Source organism: Pelmatolapia mariae, linkage group LG3_W (assembly GCF_036321145.2).
Source record: "Pelmatolapia mariae isolate MD_Pm_ZW linkage group LG3_W, Pm_UMD_F_2, whole genome shotgun sequence".
Lineage (NCBI taxonomy): Eukaryota > Metazoa > Chordata > Actinopteri > Cichliformes > Cichlidae > Pelmatolapia > Pelmatolapia mariae.
Genome location: NC_086229.1, coordinates 68,949,443 through 68,967,190, shown reverse-complemented (window position 1 = coordinate 68,967,190; position 17,748 = coordinate 68,949,443).

Sequence of the window (17,748 nt, the reverse complement as noted above, 5' to 3'; positions counted from 1 at the left end):
TGCGCCAGAATGTCATACTAGGGGTGGTTTTTTTAAATACAAGGAGGGATTAAATAAATCAGAAACAAATGACACAGAGATGCAACAGGTATAATCAGGAAAAGTTTATTCCCAAGGCGGACAGCAGGAATAAAAAAACAAAACAAAACACATCTGTGCTAAAATTCCACAGGAATAGGCATTCTAACAAAACTTATTTTGTATACTAAAATACCCTGAAGTATAGACAGTGGATTAACACAATGTAATATGTAAAAATGTAAAAACTACACTCACAAATAAACACTGAAATCAGAGTAAAACTAATTATAAAAGACAAATGTATACATATGTGTATGGCTCACTTTACCATAAATTGTTTCTTCAGTCAGTGAACTGGTGCTTCAGCTTCAGCAGCAGTTGGCTCTCAAGGTTCTTGCTGTGAAGCTGTGACCGTTTGGCAGTGAACAGGAGTCCTGCATGACTAAAAAGTCTCTCACAGGCTGCAGATGCAGGAACAGCTGTATTGACTTTGATCGACAGCTTCTTGATCTGAGGAAAGCCATGTAATACATCCACACCTCCAGTGAATGGACATTGGACAGTGAAAGGTATCTCTCCAGCTCCTCTGCTTCTGGCTTTCCTGACCCCCATGGATCCATCATCTTCGTCAGTTAGGCTGCTGTTTGTGCTGGTCTCATCCAGCTCTGTGTCTAGGTGATGTCTGATGAAGTGGAGACCTGTGGAAAGATGTAAGGTTTTTGAAAGAATTAGGTCTGGTCATTATAGTGCTGCATACACTGCCAAGCTGCAGATGTTTGTTTGGAGCTAGCCTATCCGAGTACGTAAGCGTAGAGCTGCCACCCAGGCAAAAGAAAAATAGAGCTATATGACGTTATAACGTAAACATATTGTTCAAACATGAAAGCTATATTGTACAAACATTAAAAGTATATTGTTAGAACAATAAACCTTTCATGTTATAACGTGACATAGCTCTATTTTTCTTTTGCCCCGGTGGCAGCTCTACGCTTCCGTATCCGAGGCTTTTCAATGTGGCCTCACAAAATTATCACGACTACAACAACCATGAAAAGAGTTGGATGGACATTGCTGTCCAATCACAGCTGCCTCGTCAATGTTTTTCATTAGTAATTTAGCAGAGATGATGGTGTGTGTGTCTGTGTGAGTGAAAGACACAGAGAGGGAGAGCGAGGGACAGATTTTGCCTGCTCTGCCTGCCCGGCCTCCCGGAATAGGAGGCCGGGACCCAGCCCCAGGGTCCTGCATCGTCCCGGTTATGCAGACCCAATGTCGTTTCCCTGATCCGGGTGGGCGTGGGGACAGTCTTGGGCTAGGTGACCCAGCCGTCCACATCCCCAGCAGACCCTCGGCCCTCTTCTCGGCTTTTGTTCCCCACGTAGCGTGACAGCTCTCACCAATTGGGTCAATCCCTCCGCCCATGCGGGTTCTGCGGCGCCCGGTGCAGTCCCTCCTGCAGCCCCCGTCTGCAGTGGCCTGGTCAGCTCAGTCAGGGGTTTAGCAGCCCTAGTGCACAGTAACTCTCTCTGTAGCCATCTCCAGGGCCTCCTAAAGGGATTTAGGGTGAGCTAACAGTGTCTGGATCCGCAGCCCATCAGGAAGCAGGGCCTGGAGGAAGTTGTCACAAGCTAATTCGCCCTGGATGGTGGGGGGCATGTGGGCATAGGTGCGGTGGACCAGCCCCTCGATGTCATTAGCTAGGTCCCTAATGGATTGTCCTGGTCGTCGGCGGCGGCTGCACAGTTCGGAGCGCAGCAGGCTTGGAGCAGAGCAAGAACCAAACCGCCTCTTCAGAGCCCCGACCAAAGCATCATAATCCCCACTGCCCTCTGGGCTCAAAAGCAGCAAGCTAGACAGGGCATCGCCAGTAAGGCACATAGCTAACTGCAGGGATTTATCTTCAGCAGACCACCCACCAGCCCTGGCCAACAGTTCAAATCGTGCATGAAAAGCCTCCCAGTCAGTCTTGCCATCATACCTGGGGGTCTTTATGGAAGCGTGGAAAGTACCTCTATGCGTTGGTGTGTCTCTCTCCACACTCTCAGCCGCTGCAGAAGTCCCCAAAGAGCTCCATCGGCCACCCGAACGGTGAGAGGATGTAAAGCCGGCTTCTCTCGCCATATCCGCGATCGTTTGTCTCACCCGCTCTCTGTGTTCCGCGAACCTCCGGTCCCCGGCGGAGTAGTCATGTCCGTGAGCTTCTGCCGAAGGTTCTCGCTTGATCTTGGAGTAATCCATCGGAAGCATTCCGCAAAGTCCCGCAAAAATCTCCAGCGTCCACAGCCGATGCCGTGTGTCGGGGCGGCACGAGCGCAGATAACTCCGGAGGCGAAGCTTCACTTTCACTTCTGACACCAGTGTGGCGTCCCTCCGACAGAAGACACAGACGATCGGCGTTCTGGTTACTGGTGTTTATTCAGATTAGTAACACGGGCTACTGTGGGCCGTAGCCAACGCCAAAACAACAGGGAAAAAGCGCGCTCAAAGCAACAACAACAATCTCCCTCCTCCTCTCTTTTCCCGCCACCACACACACAAGCTTCTCTTCACCCCCCGAACACTCTCAGCCAACCACACACATGCTGTCCTCCAGACTCTCTGGTAACTGATCTGATTGACAGGCCAACCAGCCTCTAGACTACTGCACGTTCAAGGACACTCAGTAAATCACCCTGCTGCGGGTGTGGTCCAACTATGCCATAGGTAACTGGTAATTCTGAAGACAAAACACTGATAACACAAAAGTCAACTAACTTGTAACCCAGTCCGTTACAATAACACTGACATCCAGCTAACCACAGCTAAAAAGATATTTAGAGAAAACTTACCGTTTCCTTAGGTTACGAGCTGAGTTGTTTAACGCTGAAAAGTTGGTTTGTTTTGGCTCTGACTGAAGACACCGACACTGCAGACATAGCTGTTCTTTTGTGCTGCTTTTAAGCGAAACATTCTTTGTATGTGAGGCCAAAGGTGTTCAGCCTCTTGAGCTCTAGCGTAGACTCTGCCATCATATTTCTTCTTTCCGTGTGTCGCTACTTTGAAACGCTTGGGCCGCTCTGCCCGCCATGGTTTCAAACTGGTCATGTGACTGTATGGCCACGTCTCATTGGTAAAAAAGTTACCGGAAACTCCACTGACGGCATGTTATCTAATGTGTTAAACTAATTTTTTTTTTAAAAGTAACGAGTCAAATTTTGCAAATGTAGCGGAGTAAAAGTACCGTTTCTTCTTCATAAATGTACTAAAGTAAAAGTAAAAAGTATCGTGCAAAAAAGGTACTTAAAAAGTACATTTTTTTTCAAAAACTTACTCAAGTAAATGTAACGGAGTAAATGTAGCTCATTACTTCCCACCTCTGTAAATAAATAAATTATTTTCATGGTTATTTATCCCGAATATTGTCTCAGTGTGTGATACAAAAGAGAAAGTGGAAACTATCAGGACAGAGTTTTGGTATGATTGTGTAACTGTTAGCCTCAGACAGTCAGTCAATAGTATAACTCAGATAGTAGATCAGTACATTTACATATTTTTAGAACTATAAAAATAAAGCTGACACTTTTGAGACTTTATCTAATGTGTAAGCATCACATCAGATGCCTATGTGTCAACGTAGCTGAGGCTAAAACAGAAAAAAAAACCATTTTACAAAAGCATTCAGCATTAGATCAAAAATTAAAGAAAACCATTAATCAACAAATGAACATTACCTGATGCTGCTGAAATGAAGCAAAGCAAATTACAGAGGTTTTACACACCTTAGCGTTTAAAAATTTTGCATAATGTTAAAAAGTTTAAATTTGTTTAGTAGCCTATTGAACAGCAGAAATTAGGTTTTCTTTTTGGAAGTAAGTAAAAGGAAAAAAACAGCAGCTAACAGCGCTGTAAACGGTAGTCGTATGCATAACAAGCAAGCGAATAATGCAGAAAACAGATTTTTAGACAGGAAACTGAGTGTGTGTGTGTGTGTGTGTGTGTGTGTGTGTGTGTGTGTGAGAGAGAGAGAGAGAGAGAGAGAAAGCTGTGCATGAAGTGTGATTTTATCCTGGTGGAAGTAAAACATCAAAAGTCAGAGTGAATTCATGACGATGTTTATGTGAAGCGTAGTTTGAATATACAATTCAAATGGTGTTTGAATGAATACGTAATGGGCTTGGATTTACAACATTATGAATGAAATGTGCTCTATTTGGAAGCAGTTGGCGCCCCTCCCCTTTCGACAGGTTGTGTATGAGACTTTAAATCATCAAACTATAAAAATATTAATTTTAAATTGTTATTGATCCCTTTACCCCCAGTCCTAAAGTGTATATTTATTTTCTTACTCTTCTTATATATATTGTTTGTTTACTTGCACTGCTGTAACTGGAGCCTCGTTCTCTCGTCTCTCTATATACTGGACTGTATGTAGCAGAGATGACAATAAAATTTACTTTTACTTCAGCAGCAAGCAGGCGCACCAAGGGCTCTCGCGCTCACTTTTGCGTATAGAATTTCGAAAAAATTGAAACTTGCAAACAGTTTTGCCAACTAAGCGACTTTGTCGCTACATTTAGTGAGTTTTCAGACCCCCTTAACGACTTTTTTTTTCTAAAAAGCAACTAGCGACTAATCTGGCGACTTTTTCTGGTATTGTTGGAGACTTAGTTATGACGACTTTTTGACGTGAAAGGGCGTGTTGCTCTTACTCTCAACAAGCAGCGGTGCTGCCGTGGGCACCTCACCCATGCTAAAGCGCTCATGGGCGGAGGATAGTCCTCCCCCCGCTGCAGGAGATGTTCACACCCGTGTGTCCAAACTGCAAATGAACCGCGCATGAGCGAAGCCGCTGCTCCCTCACTGACTGTAACGCAGTCAATTCTTCTTTTACTGTTATGCAAGGTTTAAAACTGTCGTGGTCCTGAGCCTGTTGACTCAGTGTTTTATGTTTCTTTATGCTTTTGTTATTCTGATTAGGTATTTCATTATTACTCGCCATTTTGTTAGGTTTCTGTTCTGTGCCTGTCCTGGTCCTCCTTCCATGTTCCCCCTGTCTGTCCTTGATATCATTATGCCTGTTTATGAGTCTGCGTCTGTGTCTCTGTCTGTCTATGGTGTCACACTGTCTGTTTGTGAATCTGTCTGTTTAGTTCAGTGTCTTGTCCAGTTCTGTGTCTGTGAGTTTCCTGTTTTATTTTGTAGATCTGTGTCCTATGTCAGTGCGTTCAGCTTTGTGCTCTCCCTGTCTTGTCAGTGTAATCAGCGTCAGCCGTGTCTCCCAGCTGTTTCCTCTTCGCTCCGTTCACCTCTTGTATTTAGTGTCTGTGTCTTCCCCTACTCGGTGTCGCGTCGTTAACGTCTGTTCACCCTCGCATCCTCTGTGTGTTTCGTTTGCCAGCCAGTCAACCTGCCTAGTTATTCTTTCCTCCCAGTTTAGTTAGTGTTTTTCTGTTCTGCTTCATCCCAGCAATAAAGCTGTGTGTTTTGAGTTTACTTCTGCCTCCGAGTCCTGCATTTTGGGTCCTTCCTCCCTGCCTGCCTGCACACAGACATGACAGAACGACGCGACCACAAAATGGATCCAGCGGACTCAGTGAGGAGGCGCCGCTCGGCTTTCGATGGGACCCGGCTGGTTCTTGGGGGTCCTCCGTGTAGCCGGTCGCCTTCGTTTGCCACAAACCTCTCTACTCCCTCTTCCGTTTCCTCCCCACTCTCGACGCCTGCAACCCGGACCCGAGGAAAGCGCCCGAGGCGGCGCCAGGAGGAATACTACGAACCTGCGAGCAGCCAGCTCACGCCAGCCCAGGCGTTTTATAAGATGCTGGGGATTATCCTTGTTCCCCCCAGTGTATCCAACATTTCCACACCGCAGCAGAGTTTGTCCACACCACCGTCAGCCTGCCCTGCTCCCTCTTCAACAGGGAAGCGTCAGACGCCCCGCCAGCTTCCACAGCTCCAGCCGGAGCTGGGATTTCTTTCTGTACAGCCGGCTAGGGTGAGTGGTGGGGCTACTTTTTTGGCTCCTGCTGAAATAAAGACTGTTAATTCTGGGCCGGCTTGTTGTGTAAGCGGCACCGGAGATGAAAGGACTGCTTATTATAAGGACAATTATACCGGCTCATTGGGCCATACGAACTGTGTCGCTCCTGCTCCCTTTGAGCCTATCAATGAAACCAGGAAGATGGGTGTCTCTGTGCTCAATAACCTCAAAGATCCAAAGACTGTTTTTGTATCAGATGATTGTGAGCTACTAACTGAAACGCAGGATCCTGAGGGTTCTATTGAAAATGAACTGTGTGTTTCCCAGCCCTCAGCTCAGTCAGCAACCCAGTTAGCTACTCAGCCACCTTTAGCCCAGTTAGCCGCCTGGCCTGAAGCCCAGTCACCACCTCCACCACATTCAGCCTCACTACCCATGGCTCAGTCACTACCACAGCTGGACCCACTACAAACGTTGTTACAATCTATTGCCCAGTCAGTAGCTCAGTTGGTAGAAGAATCACGAACTTTATCATCAGTTCAGCCTCCAGTGTTCTCATTACCTGTAGCTCAACCATCTTCTCCACCACCTGTTTCATTCTCACTTCAACCACCACTACAATCTGCAGTTCAGTCTTCTCATGTTCTCCAGTCAGCTCAGTCTCCTCCTGTTCTCCAGTCAGCTCAGTCTCCTCCTGTTCTCCAGTCAGCTCAGTCTCCTCCTGTTCTCCAGTCAGCTCAGTCTCCTCCTGTTCTCCAGTCAGCTCAGTCTCCTCCTGTTCTCCAGTCAGCTCAGTCTCCTCCTGTTCTCCATTCACTTGCACCTCAGCCGACCTTAGTGCACTCTCTTGTATTGCCAGCACCTCAGCCATTAGCACGGCCTGCTCCTCAGCCACCATCTCCACTCACTCATTTTCAGGAGGAGAATAGCCTCACACAGACTTTCGTTGCTCATCAAGACCTGGCTAAATTTGAGACTCTTACTCTCTCCAGGGCCTCCCCAGAGGTTAGATATCAGCATTCAGTTAGCTCTGGCCCCCTGGACGTAAAGAAGCCAGCGCAACCTGTTCCGTGCCTGCCAGAGGTCCCCGGGCCTGCTGGTTCTGTTCCATGCCTGCCAGAGGCCCGTGTGCCTGCTGGTCCTGTTCCGTCACTGCCAGCGGCCCGTGCGCCTACTGGTTCTGTTCTGTCGCTGCCAGAGGCCCACGTGCCTGCTGGTTTTGGGACTGTTTTCGCTGGGGGGCCCGAGGAGCCCGTCCAGCCGCCTTCCTCGTCAGCTGGGGGGCCCGAGGAGCCCGTCCAGCCGCCTTCCTCGTCAGCTGGGGGGCCCGGGTAGCCCGTCCAGCCACCGGCTGCTCCACCATCAGCATCATCGGCTTCGCCGTTGCCTGGTCCGGCTTCAGCATCATCAGCTTCGCTGTTGCCTGGTCCGGCTTCAGCATCCGCTTCAGCGTCGTCTGGTCCGGCTTCTGCATCCGCTTCAGCGTCACCTGGTCCAGCCTCCTCATCAGCTTCCTCATCATCCACGCCGCCTGCAGCAGCCTCTGCACCGGCTTCGCCTGGTCCAGCCTCCGCTTCAGCTTCCTCTGCTTTGGCTTCGGCTTCAGTGTCGCCTGGTCCAGCCTCCTCATCCGCTTCAGCGTCGCCTGCAGCAGCCTCATCCGCTTTGGCTTCAGCTTCGTCTGGTCTGGTCCTCGTCTGGTCCAGCCTCTGCCTCGTCCTCGTCTGGTCCAGCCTCTGCCTCGGCCTCGTCTGGTCCAGCCTCTGCCTCGGCCTCGTCTGGTCCAGCCTCTGCCTCGGCCTCGTCTGGTGCTGCAGGGATCGCGCTACCTTCAGGTCCCAAACTGCCGCCTCAACATCATCAGTCATTTGTCAGGCTGCTTGTTGGGCATCATCACCACCGTGGCCGGCCTCAGGACTTCCGTAGCCGACCACCTGAACGCCGCCACTGCCTTCCGCGTGGCCAGCCTCCAGACTTCCTCTATCGCCGCCACCGCCGCCGCCATGCGCGCGGTCGGCCCCCTGATCTATTTCTACGCCGCCGCCGTTGCCGTCCGCACGGTTGGCCCCCAGAACTTTTTGCCCGCCGTTGCCGTTCACGCGGCCGGCCTCCGGACCTGCCCCGCTGCCGCTGCCTTTCGCACGGTCGGCCTCCGGAACTGAACTGTTTTGGCCTCCTGCACTGTCGGCCTCTGGGTCGGCCCCCTGAACTGTTTTTGTATCTGTTTTTCTTGACCACCGGGGTTTTTGGTTTGTTTTTGGGCTCTGTCCCTCCGTCCTGGACCCCCACCGCCCGCCCTGGTCGGGTTGTTTTCTGTTTTTTGGGAGTTTTTTGTGTTCGGTTGGGCTGTCTGGGGCCAGCCCTTGAGGGGGGGGGGTTACTGTCGTGGTCCTGAGCCTGTTGACTCAGTGTTTTATGTGTCTTTATGCTTTTGTTATTCTGATTAGGTATTTCATTATTACTCGCCATTTTGTTAGGTTTCTGTTCTGTGCCTGTCCTGGTCCTCCTTCCATGTTCCCCCTGTCTGTCCTTGATATCATTATGCCTGTTTATGAGTCTGCGTCTGTGTCTCTGTCTGTCTATGGTGTCACACTGTCTGTTTGTGAATCTGTCTGTTTAGTTCAGTGTCTTGTCCAGTTCTGTGTCTGTGAGTTTCCTGTTTTATTTTGTAGATCTGTGTCCTATGTCAGTGCGTTCAGCTTTGTGCTCTCCCTGTCTCGTCGGTGTAATCAGCGTCAGCCGTGTCTCCCAGCTGTTTCCTCTTCGCTCCGTTCACCTCTTGTATTTAGTGTCTGTGTCTTCCCCTAATTGGTGTCGCGTCGTTAACGTCTGTTCACCCTCGCATCCTCTGTATGTTTCGTTTGCCAGCCAGTCAACCTGCCTAGTTATTCTTTCCTCCCAGTTTAGTTAGTGTTTTTCTGTTCTGCTTCATCCCAGCAATAAAGCTGTGTGTTTTGAGTTTACTTCTGCCTCCGAGTCCTGCATTTTGGGTCCTTCCGCCCTGCCTGCCTGCACACAGACATGACAAAAACTACTTATAAACACACACACACAGTAACTCCACCAGAGTGCCTATTTCGGGTCACTTTTGCTGGTCCAGGCCCGGATAAAGGAGCAGGGTTGGAATTGTGACATTATAAAACAATAATTGCTAAAAGAAATTTAATTTGTAGTTCTAAATAAATTCTAAATGTATTTAGGACATTTTTTTTAGCTCACTTTATGTCTCTTCCACGATGTTATTGTCTCTCCAACAACGTAGGCTAGGATTACATTAGAATGACCAATTATGCAAATTAGGTGATGACGTCATTTAGCGACTTCTAGCGACTTTTAGGACAGCCAATAGCGATTTTCCTTACTGAGGAGTTGGCAACACTGCTTGCACATATTTATTACTGATGCATTGAATCTAATCAAGATATTTACTGTCAATCTGTGGCTGTGATCAATCACTTTACTGGAACCTTTATTATCTATGGAACGCCAGGCCTGCCATAAAGAATTAATTATATACAACATTAAATAATTAATTAAATGTGGCAATAATTAATTAAAATTGGAATTAATTAATTAAATAAATAGTTATGACACATGTAATTAATTAATTATTGACACATTTAATTAATTAATTATTGACACATTTAATTAATTATTTATATATTTCACATTTTAATTTATTATTGACACATTTAATTAATTATTTAATGAGATATTTATTTATTTAATTTTGGCAGTCCTGGCGCCTGGCTCTCACCATTAAATAATTTTATCTGTCAGCCTCACCCATCAAACTCACGGGGCGGGGTTAACGCTGCCCATGCAGCTTCTCTAACATTTGATTGGTTGCTGTGCAAAGTAAGTCAAAACAGGTCGATCCTAGATAATCGATTGCTTCTGTAGACTTGAGGCAGCCAGGTATCCCAGAATGCATTTCAAATCACAGGCAGCAATGGTGGTGGTGTAGTTTTAAAATACCCCGTTTTTCTGTCACCAACTACACTTTTAACAGTGTTTTAGCCGCGAATGTCGCGCCGTAATCTTCACATGTCTGGTCAGGTTGTCAGCATAGAACACGTTTGCAAAAGTGCTCAGATGTTTTCAGAGATTTCACTAGCTCACTAGCTATCAGCGGCTGATGTCCAATCACCGGCACAGCTTTGAAACCTCACCTGAGTTTTAGCTCTCAGTGGTTAAACGCTGGACTTAATTCACTCAGGTTTTGTCTGTCGGGTCACGTTTACTTCGCTGTTTTATTTACAACTGAGCAAATCAGTTTGGCTGAGGCTAAAGTTACGTTTCATAACTGCAGAGTTTTACAGACGTTTAACGGTTCACTGGCACATGTGTTAGACTGAACTATTCGCTTTTCTTTATCTGGTGTGTTTTGGATTTAACAGTGAATTTTGAGATTAAACTGGCTTTTAAAATGTTTTATACAAAGAGGAAAGAGAAGGCACATTTCCACCGAGAGGAGCAGAGTTTGCAACAGCATGTTCATAATGCAGACTGCAGCCTGGACAGAAATATTATATCATCTGTTTTTTAATAGTTATTCAACTGTATTCTAAGCACCAGCTGTCTGTTAGAATTTTTAGAGTTTACTTAACTAAAAATAAATGAGGTTAACATATAATTTGTGTGATTTCTCTCTCTCTCTCTCTCTCTCTCTCTCATTTTTTTTTTTTTTTTGCTTTTTCGTTCATGTTGTGTTTAACTGTCACAGGTTTGTTACAAACTATGAAACACATCGTGCAGACTTCTGGATGTTAGAAGAAAACTAATACTGTCCTTTAAAACTAAACATGTTAGTAGGACCTCCCTATCATAGTTTATGATATAGCACGTGTATTTCAGTAATAGCCTACTGATTTCAGTGTACTGGTGAACAGTCACACAGCTCACATGGGCGTTATCTGTGATACTCCTTAACTATAATTTATCCAAGTTAACTTCAGTTAACCATTCAGACAGTTCTTTTGCAATGAAAAACATAAACACCCATGCTGCGTAATGTTTACATTATAGCTGCTTATGCAGTAAACATGGTAACCACGGACTCTGAGCGGCTGGATCGACGGAGGTCAGACAACAATTTTACATGTGTGATCTTAAAACAGGACACAGCCATTATCCGTCCTGGCCTCATATCAAATGTGAACGCAGACTGAGTCTATGTTTGACGTTTGCTTTATATCTAATCTTCCTCTCAAACATTTAAACAGCAGCGAGTCTGCAGCTGAGGGAATGCAAACTCAAACTGTCGGAACAGGTTCGATCGTGGATTCATTTGGTAATTTATTAAATGTATAACTGTTATTCTAATATGCTGCTGAGTCTCTTACACTGATGAAAATGCAGATAACACAGATCACGAACACACTTGTTCAACCAATCACTTTCATTCCACTTTGATCTGCGACAAACTGACGGTTCATTTCTGTTACAGTGTTGCGTTAGACTGCTATATTTTTCTGTTCTTTATGCTGTAGATTTTCACGTCACTGGAATAGTTGGCAGTAATAAGGATGCTTTTCTGTAAAATCATATTGATATGACCCGTGACATATTCGTAGATGACAGTTAGATAGTCAGCTGGGAAACTCTGGGTTAACTCAGAGAGCTGAAGATATCGTGGATATGCTGATCTTGCTCCGTGGTGTACAGGGCCGTTTACCCTCATGATTAATATTCACAATAAAAATATTAGCCGAACATCATGAAGTCTGTATGTGTTTCATAGTGTCGAACAACCTTTGTACAGTTAAAGCCAGCAGCTACTACATGACGGAAACACCAACGTTATTTCTTTTATGCGTTTATACGCAGGTCACGCTGATTACTGAACAAAAACCCAAAGATCAGCTGTTAATCGAATTTATTTGCTCTCTCTCCTCCTTAAACACGTTTTTAATGTTAGTTATAATTCAGAATTGGCGACTGAAACACGTAGGACACATAAGAACATCAGGAAATAAAACCCCGATAAATATAACCTCAGTAAAAGAAGTCAGTGTCAGCGGGGGTTATTACAGCTGTGTACCGGGGCCTGCACTTTGTCGGCGGTAATAACAGCTTGATTGCTTGCGAGGCGAGCAGGTCTATCCCACGCTTTGCCGTGAGACTGGGCAGACATCTCCGAAATCATCGAAGCACTTTTGCAAAGAGGCTGTATCTTGACAAACCGACCAGACATATGAAGATTAAACCACTACATTCTCGGCTAAAAAAATATTAATACGGTATTTGGTGACACACAAACAGGGTTTTTCAAAGTTCAGTTCTGTTAGTTTCCAATGGTTTCCACATGCCGGTTGTTGTGGGCTATAAACAATGGCCACCAGGCCAAAGCAATGGTTTTGACTCGATCAGCGTTAACCCTGCCCCCTGAGTTTGATGGGTGAGTCTGACAGATAAAATTAATTCATGATGAGAGCCAGGCGCCAGGACTGCCAAAATGAAATAAATAAATATATCATTAAATAATTAATTAAATGTGTCAATAATTAATTAAAATGTGAAATACATAAATAATTAATTAAATGTGTCAATAATTAATTAATTACATGTGTCATAACTATTTATTTAATTAATTAATTCCAATTTTAATTAATTGTTGACACATTTAATTAATTATTTAATGGTGTATTTAATTAATTCATTATGGCAGTCCTGGCGTTCCATAATTAACTAGTAACTTCATCAATCATGACAGAATCTAATATTTCTGTCCTAACATCGTTTAAACAGTAACAGCTTTACTCCACGTTTACACCGTAACTTTAAGCTAGCACCATAAAGACGGTAAAACACGTAATAATATCTACAAATGCATCTTAAAGCTGATATATTAGGACTCGGTGTATTACTAACATAACCACATTAACATTATTGACACTCGCTGACTTTTAATAGTCATTCTATAAATGCTGTCCGTTTATATGGTCTTACCTGTAAACACTGCTGTATCCACCAGAGTGGATTCTGGAGTCTTCCCACGTTCCTGTTCGTGATCCTCCATCTGGATGGATGATACCAACCTTCTGAACAATCTAGCAGGTGGATGGCCCGCATCTATGGGACTGAGGTCTGCTAATAATGCCCGATGGACTGATAACATCAGAAGCGGGTGAATAAAGTTGCTAGCTGTACCATTACCCAGCATACACCTCTCCCTCCATAAATGCAATAAACGATACAAAAGTAATAACCTATAATTAATTTATCTGCTGTATCTGTTATTTCTCAGGTAGTTGTTTACATTATATAATGTATTGTGTTCAGTACACGTCACTACAATGTGATTTTGGAAATGTATAAATATACGGACAAGGCTTATGGGTTTTCTCTCTCTACATTACGTTTCATAGGTTCACAGAATAATACATCATGATTTATGAGCTCTTCACATGTTTAACTTTTAAAAGGTCCTACTTATAAATTAAAGTTCACACTTTCATAAATTTAGCATAAATCAATGTATTCGGTTGCTGATAATATTTTCTTTTATTTTGGTGGACTGTAGATCTCAGCACTTTATTAAATGAATAAATTACATGAATACATAAACCTCATTAAGCACCAAATTGTGTAGTGTGTATTGTGTATCTATTTGGACGTATTTTTCATGAGTGGCTCTTGGGCATGTATTTTTTGCTTTCTCTCTGTGGTTTAGGTTTGGTTTAGCAGACAAGGCTCCATCTTTGAATCAGAATCAGAATCAGAATCAGAAAGGGTTTTATTGCCAAATGTTGAGCAGGTTTACAACATTAGGAAATTGCTGCGGTACTTAGTGCAAACATACTGTTATACAACTCTTAAATAGACATAAAAATAAGAATTAAAAGTGCTAAGAGGATAGATATGTACATGAGTGCAGGTGGTGATCAGTGCCAAACATGGAATGATGCAGTGAACACAGTGTAGGGTCATGTGTTAGTGGTGGGAACAGTCATATGGTTATTGTTCATGAGTCCAACAGCAGAGGGGAAGAAACTGTTCTTATGGCGAGAGGTTCTGGTGCGAATGGACCGGAGCCTCCTGCCTGAGGGGAGCAGGTCAAACAGACTGTGTCCAGGGTGAGAAGGGTCAGCTGTGATCCGGGCTGCACGCCCCAGTGTCCTGGAGGTGTACAGGTCCTGCAGAGATGGGAGTTTGCAGCCAATCACCTTCTCAGCAGAGCGCACAACACGCTGCAGTCTCTGTTCGTCCCTGATAGTGGCTCCAGCGTACCACACGGTGATGGAGGAGGTGAGGATGGACTCGATGATTGCGGTGTAGAATTGCATCATCGTCCGTGTTGGCAGGTTGAATTTCTTCAGCTGCCTCAGGAAGTACATCCTCTGCTGGGCTTTCTTTATGACGGAGGTGATGGTGGGCTCCCACTTCAGGTCCTGGGTGATGGTGGTACCCAGGAAGCGGAATGAGTCCACAGAGGTGATGAGGGTGTCAGTCAGGATGATGGGGGGGAGTGGGGCTGTGTGCTTCCTGAAGTCCACAATAATCTCCACTGTCTTCTGGGCATTCAGCACCAGGTTGTTGTGGCTGCACCAGGACACCAGACGTTCAACCTCCCTTCTGTAGGCAGACTCATCCCCGTCCGAGATGAGTCCAATAATGGTGGTGTCATCTGCAAACTTGATTAGCTTGACAGATTGGTGGGTGGAGGTGCAGCAGTTGGTGTACAGGGAGAAGAGCAGAGGAGAAAGAACACAGCCCTGAGGGGAGCCGGTGCTGATGGTCCGGGAGTCCGAGACATTCTTTCCCAGCCTCACATGCTGCTTCCTGTCCGTCAGGAAGTCAGTGATCCACCGGCAGATGGGATCAGGCACATTCATCTGGGAAAGCTTGCCTTGGAGATGGTCTGGAAGGATGGTGTTGAAGGCAGAGCTGAAGTCCACAAACAGGATCCTGGCGTAGGTTCCTGGGGAGTCCAGATGCTGCAGGATGAAGTGTAGAGCCATGTTGATAGCGTCGTCTACAGAACTGTTGGCTCTGTATGCAAACTGCAGGGGGTCCAGGAGGGGGGCCGTGAGGGTCTTGAGGTAGGAGAGAACCAGGCGCTCAAATGACTTCATGACCACAGATGTCAGAGCCACAGGTCTGTAGTCATTTAGTCCAGTGATCCTTGGTTTCTTGGGGACAGGGATTATGGTGGAGGACTTGAAGCAGACAGGCACATGACATGCCTGCAGTGAGGAGTTGAAAATGCCAGAAAACACTGGGGCCAGCTCGTTTGCACAGTGTCTGAGGGTGGCAGGAGACACACCGTCTGGGCCAGGAGCTTTTCGAACATTCAGACTCTTAAACTGCTTCCTTTCATGAATATGAAGAGTTGTGGTAGGAGAAGGTGGTGTGAAATCCTCCTCGGTGTGGGGTGTGGTGGGAGGTGTTGTAGATGAAGTGTTTGATGGTGGTGATGGCTCTATGGAGGGGGGAGAGGTGGGGAAATGAGTGTCCAAAGTGTCTCTATTGTTGGGGCCGTTGGAGGTGTGAAGGCTGCTTGACGGCTCATCAAAAAGGCAGTAAAAGTCGTTAAGGGTGTTGGCCAAGAGCAAGTCATCAGTGGAGTGGGGGGTTTTAGGCTTGTAGTTGGTGATATTCCTAAAATTTTTCCACACAGAGGCCGAGTCATTCCCTGAGATCTGCTGCTGCATCTTCTCAGAGTGCTGATGTTTAGCAATGTCCACTTCTTTAGTGAACCTGTACTTGGCCTCTCTGTAGCAGTCCATGTCTCCGCTTCTGAACGCCTTTTTCTTTTCCAGCCACAGCTTTTTGAGTTTAGGAGTAAACCAGGGTTTGTCATTGTTATAACTCACCCTGGTGCGTGATGGCACAATGCTGTCCTCACAGCAGTGGATATAGGAGGTGACAGTGTCCGTAAACTCGTCCAAGCTGTTAGAAGCAGCCTTCATTGTGTCCCAGTCTGTGGACTCCAAACACGTGCGAAGCTCCTCCACAGCCTCGTTGCTCCACACTTTTTTAGTCCTCACGACAGGCTTGGAGAGCTTCAGCCTCTGTCTGTACGTAGGGATCAGGTGGACCATGACGTGATCAGAAAGTCCGAGTGAAGCGCGGGGCTCCGCGCGATAGGCCCCGCTGATCGTGCTGTAGCAGTAATCCAATGTCCTCTCCTCTCTGGTCGGGCATTTAATATACTGCTTGTATTTGGGAAGCTCTTGGCTCAGATTGGCTTTGTTAAAGTCCCCAAGAGCAATAATGAGAGCGTCCGGGAATGTCCGCTCCATGTGCAGTATCTGCTCCGCGAGGGCGCACTGAGCTGCCTGCACATCCGCATCTGGCGGGATGTAAACAGCGGCCAAGATGAATGAAGCAAACTCCCGCGGAGAATAAAACGGTTTGCAGTGAATAAAAAGGTATTCCAGAGAGGAAGAGCAGTGCTGAGCAATCACTGTTACATCTGTGCACCAGCCACTATTAATGTAGAAGCAGACACCTCCACCTGTGGTCTTACCAGAGAGAGAGGCCTGCCGGTCCGCGCACAGCAGATGAAAACCCTCCAACTTGAGCGTGCAGTCCGGGATGTCCTCGCAGAGCCACGACTCCGTAAAACATAAGACACAGCAGGAGGCAAAATCTCTGTTCATGCTTCTCATCAGGGCCAGCTCGTCCATCTTATTCCTGAGTGAGCGTACGTTGGAAAGGAAGATCCCAGGTAGAGCAGTTCGCAGTCCGCGTCTCCTCAGGCGCACGAGTGCGCCGGCTCGCTTTCCTCTCCTTCGGCGTCTCACTTTCCTGATCAAGGTCTGTAGTAAATCTGCCGCAGATGCGACAAAAATTGGAAGTAAATCCACAGGTGTTGTAGTCCTGTAGTTAAGAAGCTCTTCTCTGGTGTAAGAATATCCAGAGGAGTGCCCAGACACACAAGTTATGCACAAAAACAAAACAGAAGTAACGCACTGAAGTACCAGGGCATCCATACGCGGCGCCATCTTGGAAGAGGCAGTTTGGGTGAAGCTACTATCATCTGCTCTTTGGTCCACGCACTTGTTGCTCATTCACTTAACCACCCCACAAGGACGCAGCTTGTGCATAAAATCTGCATATCTAGTGCAGTATTCAGGCTCCTCAATGCATGTGTTTATATACTTTTTTCCAACGACGTCTCTCTGGCTTTCCAATGTTCTCTGTGTGGTTGAGGAGCTGTCTTAAGCCATGGATCTACTTACCTGCCAAAGCCAAGCTTTAAATTACAAGATGTCTCCTCTGAAACATCGTCTACCTCTGCCAACTGCCTACCCTCCTTCCTACGACCTCCAGCACCCACTGAGAGTGAAACTGTTCCCACTACCCTCACAAAAAGCTAGTTTCTTTTTAAGAGTTTATAAATGTACATTTCCTTTACACCCTGGGAGATCATATAATATGAAACACGCACGCACACACACACCAGGTAACAAACACTACAGGACCAGTTTGACCAGAAGATTGGAAGACACACATGCCTCTTTTCCACCCACACAGAGATGCTGAGGATCCAGTTCTCTTACATACTTCAAAAGCCTTAAGAAGAGATAGAAGAGATTATTATCCAGCATTAGTATCTGAATCTGGAATCATTTCTATGGAAACTAGACTTTCAGCTTAATTTAAACCTTAAATTTAATCTCAGGTAGTCAGGTTTAAACTCAGGTTCAGTTATTCACTGAAAATCCCGACAGACTCAGACATTTAGAACAAACTAAGACCATACTTTGCTGTTAGTCAGCCTCTGCATGTTTACCTCTGCAGGTGAGTTTTACCTGTCA